Source organism: Echinops telfairi, unplaced genomic scaffold, assembly GCF_000313985.2.
Source record: "Echinops telfairi isolate 266 unplaced genomic scaffold, ASM31398v2 ScPeMD7_18;HRSCAF=68, whole genome shotgun sequence".
In the NCBI taxonomy this organism is placed as follows: Eukaryota; Metazoa; Chordata; class Mammalia; order Afrosoricida; family Tenrecidae; genus Echinops; species Echinops telfairi.
The window spans coordinates 43,949,592-43,964,870 of record NW_022103915.1 but is presented as its reverse complement, the minus strand read 5'-3'; the positions used below and the strand labels follow the sequence as shown (position 1 = coordinate 43,964,870).

Below are 15,279 nucleotides of genomic sequence, written 5' to 3'. Positions count from 1 at the left end.
AGCTATCTGCCTCTGATTAAAAAAAAAAAATCAACCCACCAGTGTCTCCTAAAGATAATTTCCCAGTAAATAATCTGGTGTGATCCGTTCTTGCCACATTGCTCAAGGTACCTGAGATTCGTCTGGTGTTTAGAATGAAGCCGGAGCCGATGGAAATGACTGTGTGTTTGAGGGTGTCTATCTCTAGCCATCTCTCCATCCATCTAATCGGGGTTTGCCCCACCCCCAGCACCTTAGAGAGTGTCCTCCTATGTCACATGTCTCTCCTGACTTGATAAGCAGTGTTTGCCAGTTCAGTCCTGATCTCCCCTGTCCCATTCTCGTAGGGAACCGTTGACGAATGCACAAGACGAAGGCCTGAAGCGATCATTTCAGCCTGAGACTGTGAGAAATGCTCCCTGGGCAGAGAGCGACTCTCACCAGGTTTTCTGAAGCTGTCTGCGAGACACGCTCCTCAGACTGACTCGGCGCTGCCAGGTAATCACCAGCTTTAAAAGACACTGCTATTTGCATCTGTATTCTGTGAAATAGATGTTGATGTGGCATAGACGTCTATAAAGGTTTTCTGTAGAAAGGACATGTGTGGGCTGGCAGACTTTTCTCTAAGACCCATGTGAACCCAGTTGGCCAAGTGAGATGGGCTAGCTCCAGGCACCTGTCCGGTGGGTGCCCCGTGAGCACACTGTTACATGTCTGAAGGAAGGGAACACAGGGCTCTCTCCCAGGGACAAGAAATTGTGATGCTGTTTTAAATTCATGTTGCTTTAGGGCCATGATGCTAGAAACCCAGGCTAGAACCAGTTTTTTAAAGACTAACTATAGGCTTTTAATGAGTGGACAGCTCAGAGGCTAAGCCCTGGCCTGTTAACCCGAAGTCTGGTTGTTTGAACCCACCAGCCCAGTCGCTTCGCTTGAGAAAGAGTGGCAGCCTGAAGGTTACAGCTTTGGAAACTCCGAGGGGCAGTTCTACTCTGTCCTATCTTCTTGTTAGCAATGGGCCCTCCCATTTGTATGATCTTCACATGCACGGAATGATCCATATGCAGCTCCTATAGGTAACCAGCCTCGCCAATTACAGTGAAATTGCAAATTCATGAACATAAATCATGTTGCACAACCCCCCTTTTCTTCCCTACCTATAAAAAAAAACATAGATTGCTTAAGTTGAGATACCTATTGGAAAAGGTGTACCAGTGTAGTCGTATCGTTTTGATGGATATCATGAGATTTAAAAAATCTTTGCCTTTGTAGTCACATATTGATGTATCTGTAGTTTAGTAATCGTAAACACTAAAGATTGCCATTTTAAATGTGATTGACTGTTGACACTGGCTGGTTTCATTAACTGCTGGTGCTGCCCAGTATTCTACTTTCTACCATGATAATGATTCTATTTTATGGTGAGGAGGCAATCCAAAGAGACCAATAAGATTTATTGCCATCTGCTATGATCTGTGTACAGAGTTCTATTCATGATCTCAAGCTGCAGAAAGTTTGAGTAAAGCAACCATGATGATTGGTTCATTTATATGCATGAGTCTTGTGCATTAGTAATGTATACACATCTCTTATGTAATATGCATAGAAGCGGAAAAAAATCATTCAGTGCCCTTTAATGTACATGAGTGAGCCTGCTTTTTCTTTGAGACCACCGTCAAATCAAAAAGGTCAAATGGAAGTGGTTCTTAAATTTTAATTTTGATTCCATCAGGAATGTATAATTTGCAGCACATATATCATGCAATTCTGATGAACAGATGCTTCAAATCCTTCCACAGAAAACATTCTAATGCCTTGTAGGTTTAAATAAAGAAAAATAAATCAAATGGTACCCTGATGATAGAGACAGTTAATCCGAAAGATGTCAGAAGATTCAACGTTAAACTACGAAAAACAAAAAGAGTTCTCCAATTTGTGCTAAGGATGTGGGTCCTCTCACCGCTGTACATGCAGATGTGCTGCCACATGGCCCGAGTTCTAAGAAGGGAGTGTACTTAGGGGTGTAAAAGCTGAGACAAAACCGAGAGCCAGCAGGTTAAAAGCCGAGTTCTAAGTTCAGTCTTCTTTACACCGGCACTGTGTTTGGGAGTTTTCAGGTCAGTTAGAGTACCCCAGGCTCAGTGTTGGGCCATGTTACCTTCGTGAGGCTCCGGCGCTCCTTAGAGAATCACAGACATCCTGAGGAACAGTATCAGAATGTGGAGGTCCTTTCCCCCCCCACTTCACGGATGACTCATGACAGCTGGCTTTAGCCATCTAAACACATCCCAACAATAGCTCTGGAGCCTAAATAATAATAATAATAATAATATCACCAATTCAGATCGCTCTGTCAAAGTAATATGCTGCAAAATCCTTAAAAAAACATTAAACTAAAATGACCATCCCCGATGCTCGGAGGTGGGAGGCAATTAGCATAACCATTCATCACTAAACCTAAGGAAGACACACACCTTAGGGTTTTAAGGAGTTGTCTTGCCAATTGTCACTTCTTATCTTAAAAAAAGAAACCGTGTTAATAGTTGGTTATCTTGATTGAGATACCTTGGTAGCGCAGTGGTTAAGCACTTGACTGCTAACCAAAAGATGAGTGGTTTGAATCCACTCGCTGCTGGGCTGGAGAAAGATGTGGTTGTTGGCTTCTGTAAAGCTTGTTGTGATTGTTGTCACTGTTGTGTGCTATCTAGTCTATTTGAAGCCATAGTTACCCTGTAGGACAGAATACAATGGCCCTGTAGGATTTCCTAGACTGAATTCTTTATGGGACCCATTGCTAGCCTTTTTCTCCTATCAAGCAGCTGAGGGGGGTGCAGGGAGGGAGGGTGTTGAGTGATTCACTAGCCTGTTGCTTAGCAGGGCAGCACTGTATCATGGCACCACTAGGGCTTGTCCCACCAATGTGACAGCCTTGGAAATCCTAAGAGACATTTGGAATTGACTTCATCGCAATAGCTTAGTTTGGTTTTAGATCATTAGGTGTAATTTTAACTTAATTTTAACCTAAACATTCTTTGATATTTTTGTGATTCAATTTATACCAAGGGGTAACAGCAGACATCAAATGCACTGTCGTACTTCTTAGCAGGGTGGTAGGAAGAGATCAATGAAGATCGCTAAAGGATTGAGAGTGTTATGTTCAATCTTAGGATATAAATGTAAGTTTAGAAAGTAAAATAGTGCCTATGGTCAATTCAGTGGCCCTGGGGGTACAGTGACTTACACGTGGGACTGCTAACCCCAACATCAGCAGTTTAAACCAACAGCTACAGAGAGAGATGAGGTTTTCTGTTTCCATAAAGAGTTCAAGCCTCAGAAACCCAAAGGAACAGTTGTACGCTGTCTTATAGGGTTGCAAGGAGTCAGACTTGATGGCAGTGAAGGGTTTCATCCCCCCCCCCCCACTACACACATAATTATTTTGTATCGCAAACTACAGAAAGTAAAGCACATCAAACAGTGTTTTGGGGAAGTTCGCACTTATTTCTTCCAAATCTCAGTGATTCTTTAAAAGGGAAAGGAGGAAAGATTTGACTTTGGGAAATTTCCCCTGCAGGACTGTATCTGAGAGGTTATTGTTTATTAAATGTTTATCAAGATGGAGCACGGGCTTAGCAACCCCCAGAAAAGTGTAGCTATTGCGATTTGAATGAGGGCTCAAGAGCCAGGCGCTTCAGGTCTGTCTTTACGTGCCTTCAACCATTTCATGCCTCAGTTGCCCCTCCTCCCACCGTGGCTGGGTCGACAGCTGGAGCTGGACCTCATTGCGCTCTCCCGAAGCACCTCTTGTGCTTTCAGGGAAGGTGCCCTGTGAAGGATGCAACCCCTGGTGACACACACACCGGACAGCAGAGGAGCCTGGGCAAAGAGTCAGCCGACACCAGAAAAGCGCTGACCTTTTGTACTAGAGAGGGGATGGCTCCTTCTAGCTGGTGTTTTACTGCAACCTGTCTGCGAGGTCAAAGTGACTGGATCCCTATTGCTGGTGATATACCCCCCTGAAGGGGTGTGGTCATCTTCAAGTGGAAGATGGCGTGGGCGACCTAGGTCACGTGCTTTTCTGAAAGGCCACTGCTGTCCATGTGTGAACTTTAAAAACCCTCCTCTCTGAGCACCAGTCGGTCCAGGGAAGTGACTGCATCTTCTCAGGTGTTAGTAGTAAGGCATTTCTTACCAATGTGGTTCAGTCTGGTAACACAACTAATTTGTTGTTCTTATTTATTCCACTTTCCCAGGGGGAAAGGCAGGTGAAGGGGGCAGGGGAGGGCAATGCATCATGAGACATACCTCAGAACCCCTCAGAACCTCAGCAGCACTAGAAGGCGTAGTACAGTATTTAAACTAAGACCGGCAGATCTTGGACTTTGGTGCAGCCTCTCAGGTAACTCACGTCTTCACGGTCCCATGACTGACCCTGACTCATTTAATGGTGGTGGTCTTGATTTAGTGACCATCACCCGCAGACCTTGTGGGATGTTAGTTAATGTCCCCTGCTCTCTCTTGAAACTGTCCTATGGGATAGGAAATCCAGTACCAGGCAACACAGCTGGCCTCACGAGAAATCCTTCTAACGCCCCACTATCCCCGTGCATCCCTAAGAATGACTTCCCTGAACTGCAACTTGTTGCTAATCCTAAACTGCCTTGTGCTCTGGGTAGATGGTAAACCTGAAGAAACAGACTGCTCTCTTGATTCAGAGCTATAAGCTGGCACTGCATTTTCCTCCTGTCAAACATACCGTCCAGAAAGGATCTAGGCAAGGGGTGGTGGGGGAGAGGAAAGATGGCGGGCGGATTATTGGTACAGACCAACAAAGCCAAAAGGCTCCAGGCCAACACAGCATCGCACCTGTGAACAGTGCACTCCTCCACCTCCGTGAACACACTCATTCACGTTTCACGCTACCCGTGCATAACACTGCAGAGAGGACAAAAGGCCCAAATACCTGCCTTTTATTGAGCAGGAAGTAAGAACATTTGATGGGCACTGAGTAGGAACTTTAAAACAGAGCATCACATTTAATTTGCACAAAACTCAATGAACTTGATATTGTTACCATCATTTAACGGCTGGGGAAACCCAAGCCCCGTGCATGATATGAAATGCCTCGCCCCACACATCACTAAGCACATCAGTTGGAGAGCAGCGACTTGAATGAGTGTGGTGGTGTAATCACTCGGAGGTACTCTGCAAGGCTCCGGGCTGTGGGGAACAGACCGGGGCAGATGGCACGGCCCTTTCCAAACAGAGGTGGCCATGGCTCTTAAGGAGCCCTGCCTGGTGACAGTTACCCTCAGCGAAGTGTGGTTTAGATGGTTAGGGACAGGTGAGCTCTTTACAGACTTATGCCCTCAGACAGCATCCAAAGGACAACTAATCAGAGAGTGGGAAACTGAGGCACGCAATCAGCTCTGAACCTAGAACCTATCTTTTTCTCCTCATTCAGTCAGTCCCCTCTCACTCCTGCTGGTGGTTGTCCGGACACACAGCTCAGAGGGGAGTGTCAACTCGGGTTTGCTGCGCACTGTTGGGAGAACCTGAAAACCTTCCTGACACGAGGAAACGGTGCGCTCCTCCTGGTCTCCCCTCGCTTGGGGTTTTCACAAAGAATGGATTACTCTGAGAGGAGTTGTTCTTTTTCGCTGTTGCCTGCTCTCTCAAAGTGTTTGTAAATTAATTTGCTGATGATCTTTCCTTAATGGACTGCCCCTGGGCCCGGGACCAAACGAAATCACTTGTACAATAATAGGATTTTTTTTGTTGTCTGGAGGCTGAACAATAAGGAAAAGCAGTTGAGCAATCCTTTGTAATTTCATTTGAAACATTTATTTTAAGAAATATCAATAATTTGTGCGGCCAGAACTCCAAACGACAGAGGTGGTCACTCCTCTCGGTGGCTTTTCTTGGGTTGCTTGTTGAAGTTTTCTATGAAATGCTTGTTGCCCGGGACAGATGCTTTTTAAAATGTGCCCCCAAGGTGACAGTATTAAAAACAATTTGAATATTCAAGCCAGCATTAGCCATTTCACTTTCAGAGATAAATTTAGCCTCACTTTAGTTCATTTTCATTAATTTATATGCTGTCCTCAGAGCTCAGGACACTAACGATGAAGACAAAATGATTTTTTGTTTTCTTGTCTATTGCATCAGCATGATTTCAATGACAGGCTGGCTTGAGCTACACTTCTCGCAGGGGAATGATAAATGGAATGACACCTGTTTAGTGGACTATAACAGGCAAATTCCAATTTCAGGTTAATGTTAATTCTCCAAAAGATTATCTGGGTTTTCAAAAAATAGCGTATGTTCCCTTTGCCCAAAACATTTTCCTGAAGCCGTAATAAGATCTGTCTGCAGTTTTCAACTTGGCCACTTGAAATAGTCCTTGCAGCCCTTCAACTGTCTCATCTCCGGGAGGCTGGGTGGTAAGAGAGCCATGGAGTCAGACCCCAGAGGCAAGGCTGCGGTTTATGCTGGAGAGTAGATCTATGTTACAAATATGAGCTAATCTTTGATTGGGCCTTTACTAGGGGCTGGGCACTGTGCCAACGACTTTCCATGAATTATTTCAGTGATCCCAGGAGCCAGCCTTATTTCTCTTTCCACTTTAAAAATGAGATCACTCAGACTTAAGAGTGTTGATGTAATTGGCTCAAGGTCACACAACGAGGAAGAGGTAGAGCCGGAGTTCAGACCGATTTCCATTTGACTTCAAACCCAAACCCACAGCCACACACCAGACTGTGAACGACGGAACCATTCTGAGCTGCAGTTTCCTCATCGGTAAACGGAGGGGGCCGAAGCAGATGATCAGCCCTTTCCAGCCCTGAACCCAGCCAAGAAAACAAGTGTGGGAGCTTACGTTTGCTATGTGTTTTAGCCTAAAAATGGTTTAAAGCCTCCTCCAAAATTTGACGTGGAAACATTCTAAATAGCTAAATAGGCTGTAAAGAGGTAATTGTCAAACCAACACCAGCTGTGAAAGCTTTTCAGCCTTTCAGCAACCCACGGGGGTGTCTTTTTGGAGAGCAATAAACTAAGTGGCTAAGTACATTGCCCATGGAGCTGAGCTGCCACTCTGCATCTCCGGAGAATTCACCCTTAACATTTTCAGGGTCTAATACGTTCTATAGCTTAGGCTTCCTGCTGGAATAGCTAGGCAGAATCTTTGCCTATCTTGGAGACAGTGGTATAAATGCTGTGCCCTTGATCAGTTAAACTATCTTCCCCGAAGGTGCACTGGGAATCGGAATGATACGTTTATTTGACATTCATTTCCCGAAGCTGTCACCTACCCTCCTTTGTGTCATGCATTAAAAGGTTTTTAATTGGTCATAAAGGCTGTAGACATTGCATTACTTTGAAAAATAAATCGAACGGACATTTTTTTAAAAGATACATAGAAGGAAATAGTGTTTGTGTATGGGGGAGCTACTCTTCTCGTTTCCAAGGCTTCCCTCGCCCTCTTCTACCACATAGTAATTCACTGGACCCTGCAGAAGGAGAAGAAAATAGTGGCCTGTCAACTCTAGTGCTATCACTAGTCTTGGATGCTTCTTAATAGATATTAAGGGAATTCATATTGAAAATTGACCTCATTCTTTCTGCGCTATTTAGTTACAGTGCAGTCTGCTGGCTTTGAACATGGTGCGAAAGCCTCTAAGCCAAGAGAGGGAAACAATAGCAACAACCACCAAATCAATCAAGCCAAATTACTTGGCATTTGGATGGGAAGGCAATCAGTTGATTGAACGCTTTGCTTTCCAATTTGCTGTGGCTGTTCTCCTCCTGCCACACCTGCCTGGTGCTTTCAGACTGACCAGCAGTGTCACCTGACCTGGGATTGATCAGCAAGGCAAACTCTCTGTTCCCTGAGAGAGCAGTGCTGTGGGGGCAATTCCACACCATATCGGAGTGAAAAACAAAACCAAAGCACACTAAACAAGTTATATTTTAAGGAGCAGATTGTTAATATTTAAAACCTCAAAATTAATATTTTAGAGGAAAATCATTGAATGCTTTGAGAGAAATTCACTAAATCAGTGCCTTAAAAAACTACAGATAGCTTTACCAATCAAGTAGTTTCAACACATCGACCTACGGGAGAGTATACATCAAGGGCACAAGTAGGTGATGTTTGACATGAACTCTGGTCTTGCCCTCTGAGGTTGAATGAGTACTGAACTGGATTCAATCTGCATGCGAAGTTCATGAATTTCGAATTCACTGCACAGTGATTGGCTTGGCTTGCCTCCTCTCTTGTGGTGTGAGCACCACCTAGTGTACACGCCTTTCACAGCAAGCTTCCGAGAATCACTGCCCTTTCTCCACAAGTCTGCACCTACACCAACAACGGGGTTTCAATTATGCAAACAAAGTTCTGCACCGCTGGGTGTTACAGCACGCTCTTTCTTGCTAGTGGGAACATCGCTTAAATCAACTCACTGCCCTAAATTCAATGCTGACTCACAGCGAACCCCAGTGGGTGTCTGAGGCTGTTACTGTTTACAGAGTAGAAAGTCCGGCCTTTCTCCCCAGAAGTTGCTGGTGAATTCCAACTGCCAACCACGTGGATCACGGCCCAATGCAGAACCACTACCCCACCAGGGCTCCCTAAAACGACTTATGGTTAATTTCAGTTAAGCCCCGTGTGATGGAGCTCTCGTAACCTGGTCATAGGTTTTTGTCCACCGGCGCACCGTGGTATCTTTGAAATGTGCTTGAATAATCAACCGTTTGATGGCCAGTTGGTTGAGGAAACCACACTAAGAACCTTCCCTAAATCAGCCGGGTAAACTAAAAGGAGGGTGAAAAAAACACTGTTCTCCTTTCATTATGTTTTGTGAATAATGACGTTGGTGACATAAAGGGGGCATGATCCGAACTAGAGTGTGGGCATATTTAGCTTCCTGGCGGCTGTCTCGGGACATAAGCATACATCTCCCACTAGAACGTGTGTTTGGGGGCTGAGGGTGGTACGCGCTTGCCTCTGGGCTTCCCAATCCCTGGAGAGTCCTTTCTGTTTCATGTTGTTGAGTGCATGTTGAGCGAGTATCAGCGATTTGACTATTTGCCATCACTTTCATCAACACAACTACCTCATAAAATACTCGTTGCCACAATAACATCTGCTTTTTTTCCCTCTCAATTGTCTTATTTCTATAGCTTATCCCAAAAAGTATTTCCCCCGAACATTAACGACGTCGAAAGTAGCGTACTTTAAGAGAAAATATGCAGAAGAGGAAGATTTACATCAAAGTTACCAGGGGTATTTTCCAAAAGTAAGGTCCTCTTCCTTCTTCCTTTCCAATTTTATGATTCTGGTCAAAGGTAGTAGGCTTTGGGCTTCCCTCCCCTCCATGTGGATTTAATGGCTGTCTCTGCCTTCCAGCACCTGATACTACCCGAGGACAGAACTTGCATCCTCAAGCTTTCTCTGGAGAAGCTTAGGTTTCTTGAAGACCCAGAAACCTACTTAAGAAGGTCCGTGTTAATTAACAATCTGCTGCGGAAGATACATCTGGAGACAGAGAAAGAGAGCTATGAATACTTCAGAGAAGCCCCCTGTTATAAGACTTCTTATTCTGATTCAAGAAAACGGCTGAAGTTCATGGTACAGGAATGCTGTCCTCAGCCGGTCTACTTTGAAGAAGAGCTGCATTCGTATCATATTGTGCCTTATGCTGCGGGGAATGCCATTTATGGAATGGGCTATACTAGCCACCACTTGGGGCAAAATTCTCAGTTGCTGATTTATAAAATGAATTAAAGTAATTGTTAAGTCCATTGATACTTTGTTTCTAAATGCCTGTACTGTTTATAATGACGATGTTAATTTAAGGCGCTACTTGCCAATGCACTTGACATCAAAGAAGAGATGCATGCTGAACTGATTGGACAGGAATCGTGGTAATTATTCAGCAATCCTTAGTATCACCAAGTCTATCTACATGTTATAAAGCTGGTGATTGAGTCCTTTAGAAGCAAAGTTGTTGTCCCCACCCCCACCCCACCCCTGGGTGTTTTCCTTTTTTTAGATAAGGCCTGTTGGAAGAACTTATATCAAGTTGTTATGAATTTGAATATCCTAAGACACCTGTTTTCAAATGTGGCTACTCTTAGTGGAAAGTAAAAAAGAGTAACTTGAATTGCTCATGTTACGTCCCCGAGAATTAAGGATAAAATGAATGTAATGATTTGTAAACCATCAGTGAAGGGCAGGTTCTTTCTGAAATGCTTTGTCTTATCAGCCCAAATCCACGAAACCCACTACATTGTGCCAAGTAAGGCTTTGCTAACACTATCCTTTTACCATAAGCAGCGATTCATCGTGGGGTGAGCATATATTGCGATTTAACTGCTGAAGGAAAGCAACTGGATTACTCTAAATCGATTCATTTTACTCTTTTCTTCTCTTTTGGGCTTGGTAGGCTTTTCTCTTTAAAAGTGAAATTTAATAAAATAGTCTTATAGATGGAATTATCTTTTAAATTCTAGGGGTTGATTAATATTTGTAGTCGGCCATTAGTTAAGAGTTTAAATTTTATTCATGATAGCATTTTAAAAATAGGCTGTGAAGCTCAGGAAAGGGGTAGGCAGGTCAAATTTGTTTTTATAGGTGATTTTTTTTTTTGGAAAGCTAATCTGCAGAAATGGATGATTGTGACAGAACTTCCTCCTCCAGCCAAGAGTGCATTCGGGATTGCCCCATGGACACTTTGCACGGATTGTCGTGGGAGAGCTGGCCAATCACCGTTGGACATATTTCAGAATGCCTGGGTGGTGACGTTTAGAGAACTCTCTGTATTTTGCAATTTGAAAGATGATCACTTGCCAAGTTAGATAGACTAGTGAAATTGTTGGAAGTGGTACCTGATGTCCTTTGAGGTTTGAGTGAGGTGTCTGATTTCAGTGTCTGGAGTTCTGTCCTACGGGAGCACATCATTTAAAGAAATGTTGACTGATCAAACAGATTGAGAAAACTAGGTGCCAAAGGTATATTTACCCCCTCCCCTGCCCCCCCAAATACCAAAGACCTAAAGATGAGTGTGAGGGAGACTGTGGTAATGAAAATAACAATTGAAATGAGGGCTTGCCCAGCACAGAGAAGAACTTTATGAAAGGGTTTCAGAACGACTTGATTACTAATGTGTTTCAGGGCACTTTATAGATAATAATGATAATCAAGGATACTGCTTTATATGAAGATGTATAGGTCTTCAGTAATCATATGCCTTTGCAAATTTATATACGGTGATTTATTAAATAGCCTCTTCATTTAAAGCCAACTTGTAACTAAGAAGGTCTTTCTTTATTTCTTTCCTTTTTTTGAGAGATTTTTCTTTTTAAAATTTTGACTCATTACTTACTCTCTCTAATGAACCATTGCTGTGATTAACGTAGATATGTCTGGTACAAGGAATGTTGGTGCCCTAATTGGCATGTATTGTTGAAAACTACAGATGTATAATTGGTACAAGTATCAGATTTGTATTTAATTATATTTTATATTTAATTGCTGAAAATTAGGGAAAATGTTAGAACAAAATGAAACATTGTAACTGAAAGTCGTTTTTAAGGTGATTTACTGGAGTACAACTGGTAAGATAGCTTTGAAATGCAAGTATAGATTTTAAACATTAATTTAAGAGCAAAATTTAGCATTGCTTTCAAAGAGTTTATTTCACTTCTAAAAAATATCTAATTTCTCAGACACTTAAAAATACATAATTTTTTTTAAAATGGGATATTAGTTGCATATGTTCCAAATCTCACAGGAGACATTATAACATCATTTCTTAAGTAGAATGATCACCTTAAGAGTCTTAGGTTGTTCTTTTCTGAGAGGAACATTTGGCCTGGTTGATGATAGTGTCTATGAGGAAACACACAAGTACTAGCAGATATGCCTCATCAAAAAAGCCATATATTCAAATTGCCAGAGGATAAAGATGCACATACCTTTGAATAGAAAAGAGAGGTTGAGAAAAGAAATTGCCAAGAAAGTTTGAAATTGTGTTTATTGTATGTAAGAAATCTTAAGCAAAGCAACAGCGCTTGGGAAATAAACCAGTAGCAGATGTAAAAGTCTGTTTTGTGTGATGGCATCGTGAACTGAGCTCACTGATACATACATTTGTCTGTAGAGAAGCAACTGTCTTAGAAATCAGTGGTATTTGTGAATTGCTTTTAAAAATGTGTTGATTTCAAAACAAACTCCTGTTGTCCTTGAGTGATTCCGACTCACAGCGACCCTACGGAACTGAGCCCACAGGCTTTCCAAGGTTAGACATCTTTAAGGAAGCACGCTGTCGTATTTCCCTCTCTCAGAGCGGCTCGTAGGTTCAAACCCCCACCTTTTCAGTTAGTGACTGAGCCCTTTAACGACTGTTCCATCAGGGCTTCTTGATTTCGAAATAAGTAACTTAAAAAACCCAATTTTTTTAGCATTTAATTCCCCCTCCCCAATAAACAGCTGATAAATAAGGAATTGCCTGGTGTTATGATAATTGTTTTTAAAATAATCATTTTATTTAAGCAATTAGACATGTCTTACCTGGGCAATAGGATTATCATCATTTTACCATGAAGAAGTGATATATCGGGTCACTCTGTACACATCTGCTCTTCTGACATCCCTACCCCCTCACATGCTTCATTATGGGAGGTACGAAGGGCAAGGGCCCCTTTGGAATGCTTTCGAACCTGAAGATCCTCTGTCAGAGGGCACAGCCACCTGTAGGGTAAGCATAAAGGAATGGGAAATACAAGTGCCTTTGGTAATGCTGAGCACTCCACCTCTGGGTACCCAACTACTTTAAAGTCTTAAGAAAGAAACAAATAGACAATTCTAGGGGTGGGGGGGGTGGCAAGGAGAAGAGGAACAATTAAGGGAATCGGAAGAAAAAAATGGGCCAGAGAATTAAGGCACAGGATTCATAACGGAGAGAGAAGGTTGTTTCCTATGAGGGGGACTACTGTGGTGACTGTGGTGTTAGGTACCATCGAGTCAGCTCTGACCCACAGCCATCTTCTCCATGACAGAGGGAAACCCTACCCAGTCCTACACCATCCTCACACTTCATCCTGTGCTTAGCTCATTGTTGCAGCCAGGGTGCCAATCCATCTCCTGGAGCACCTTCCTCCTCCTCACTGCCCCTCCAGCAGATCTGATGCCCTTCTCCAAGGACTGGTCTCTCCTGACGACATGTCCAAAGTATGTCAGACGAAGTTTCGCCATCATTGCCACTCAGGAGCGTGCTGGTCATACTTTTTCTGGGACCCATCGGTTTGTTCTTTAAGCTGTTCCTGAGACTCAATCTTCTCCTCCAGCACCACAATTCAGAAACACCCATTCTTCTCCCGTCTTCTTTCTTCACTGCCCGACTTTCACAGGCATAGGAGGCAATGGAAAACGCCATGGCTTGGATCAGGCCCGCCGCTGCCGTAGTCCTCAAAGTAACATCCTTACTTTTCAATATGCTAATGAGGTCTTGTGGAGATTTGCCCAATGCAACTCATGAACTTGCTGGCTTTTCTCCGCTACAATGTATCCTTTCCTCAATGTGTCCTTTCTTTCATTCACCAAGAACAACCCCCACTCACACCAAGACTAGATCCCACTCGGCTGGCACACTAAGTGAAATGAGTATTAAGTAAACTATCCCTGAAATTGACTTGCCACGGACAATGGAAAGTGATGACGTAAAGGAGCGAGGTGCTGCGGTGAGCATGTGTACACGTGGGCACATTCCAAAGCAATATCTGATTCCAATAGTCATCGCAAGACTTACAAATCCAGTTCTGGAAGACTTGGAAATGAACAGAGTTCAACACCTTTTCCGGAGCCACTTTTATTGTGAGCCCAGAACTGCGCCTGCGCTGGTGACTCAGGTGAGTGGTATATTACTCTTTGCCTGAGAAACTTACAAGAGGGAAAGAATGTAAAGCCGGCACCTGCACCTCTTTTTCAAACTGTGAGATGCTCGTTAAACACGTCTCATTTCTTGAGATGGGCTGTGTAAATATATACAATGGGTTTCTTTAACAAACCAACCCTCCCCCAAAAGGAAAATTAAATAGCAGGTAGCCATAAACCCGCTTCCCAAATTGGTCTTAAATAATAGAGTAAAATACATAGATAATTACTTCTGGTATAAATTGCATCTATGACAAATTCAGAAAAGAAATTGTACAGCTATGTACCATTCTTGTCGGTCAAGAAATGATATAGACAATACAACATATTGCTCGAAGTGTACTTTTGATTACAGCCAGATAAGGGAGTTCTATTTGGTAGCCCTAACATAAAGATGAGATTTTGTTCATAGTTCACAAGAATTTGGAGATTTGTTGCTTGGTCAGACCTAAGAATATCACTTAAAGCCATTCTATATTAAATTTAGATCTATGTCCTGAGCTAAAAATGTGGGAGAAAAACAAGACTTTCTACTTTCATGAAGTGGTGCAGTCTTGGAAACCAGGGGCAGTTCTAGTGCCCACAGCTGTTGCTGTGAGTCAGCATTGACCACCCGGCAGTGAGTGGGTTGGAGCTGAAAGGCGCACCGAGACGTTGAGCTCCTTGTTGTGAACTCTTCCTTGAGCTCCGTTTTACGGGTGATCCCTCCTCCGTTGTGGACCACCGGCTTGGGCTTGTGTGTCCCGGTCTGAGTCAGGCTGGAAGAGGCTTCATGCAAATGAGAGTTGCATGAACTGTCCCACTTGAGCATGCCCCCTGATTTGTGTCAGGCTCCTCTTCGATCATAAATTGTTTGTGCCGATATTGTGAAATATGGAGTCAGACATTTGCCCCAACCATTAATGAAGGAAGCAAAGTAGACATTTCCTTCTGTGGGCATGTGCCCAAATATCAAGCAGATGGGGTTCTACCTCACTTCTTTGGGGGAAATGTGTATCTGTTGCGTAACCTGAAAGGTCTTTTTCCACACTCAACGATATCTGGGTCATGATTTAGAGTTTCTGTGGGATTGATGTTTAAATGGAGGGGAAGAAGAAGGGACTTTGAATTGTAGAACACATTTGACATGACACGAAGACATTTTTGGTGGCTGTGGGTTGGTGAAGCGGGAGAGTGGACCCTTAGTTGGAGAGGTCTCATTTGATGAGCATACGGTTATAACCCGTCAGCAGTTTGTCTTCACTATAAATTTGCAAGACGTTTCCTGTGTCCTAGAAACCGTTCTTCACTCAAATGGACTCTGAAAATGTCTGCTGGGCAGCATGAGTGATAAAAGCATGAGACAGAAGTCTGGCTACTTAGGC

At 43.3% G+C, this 15,279-nt stretch overlaps 1 long non-coding RNA gene across 1 annotated transcript; it reads left to right on the top strand.

The window, feature by feature from the left end:
• The first annotated feature begins 344 nt into the window (after window positions 1-344).
• On the top strand, window positions 345-12,213 carry LOC123521438. The gene is made up of 3 exons (XR_006679887.1): window positions 345-477; window positions 9,163-9,278; window positions 9,389-12,213. It is a non-coding gene; the product is annotated as an uncharacterized LOC123521438 (long non-coding RNA).
• The last annotated feature ends 3,066 nt before the right edge of the window (window positions 12,214-15,279 follow it).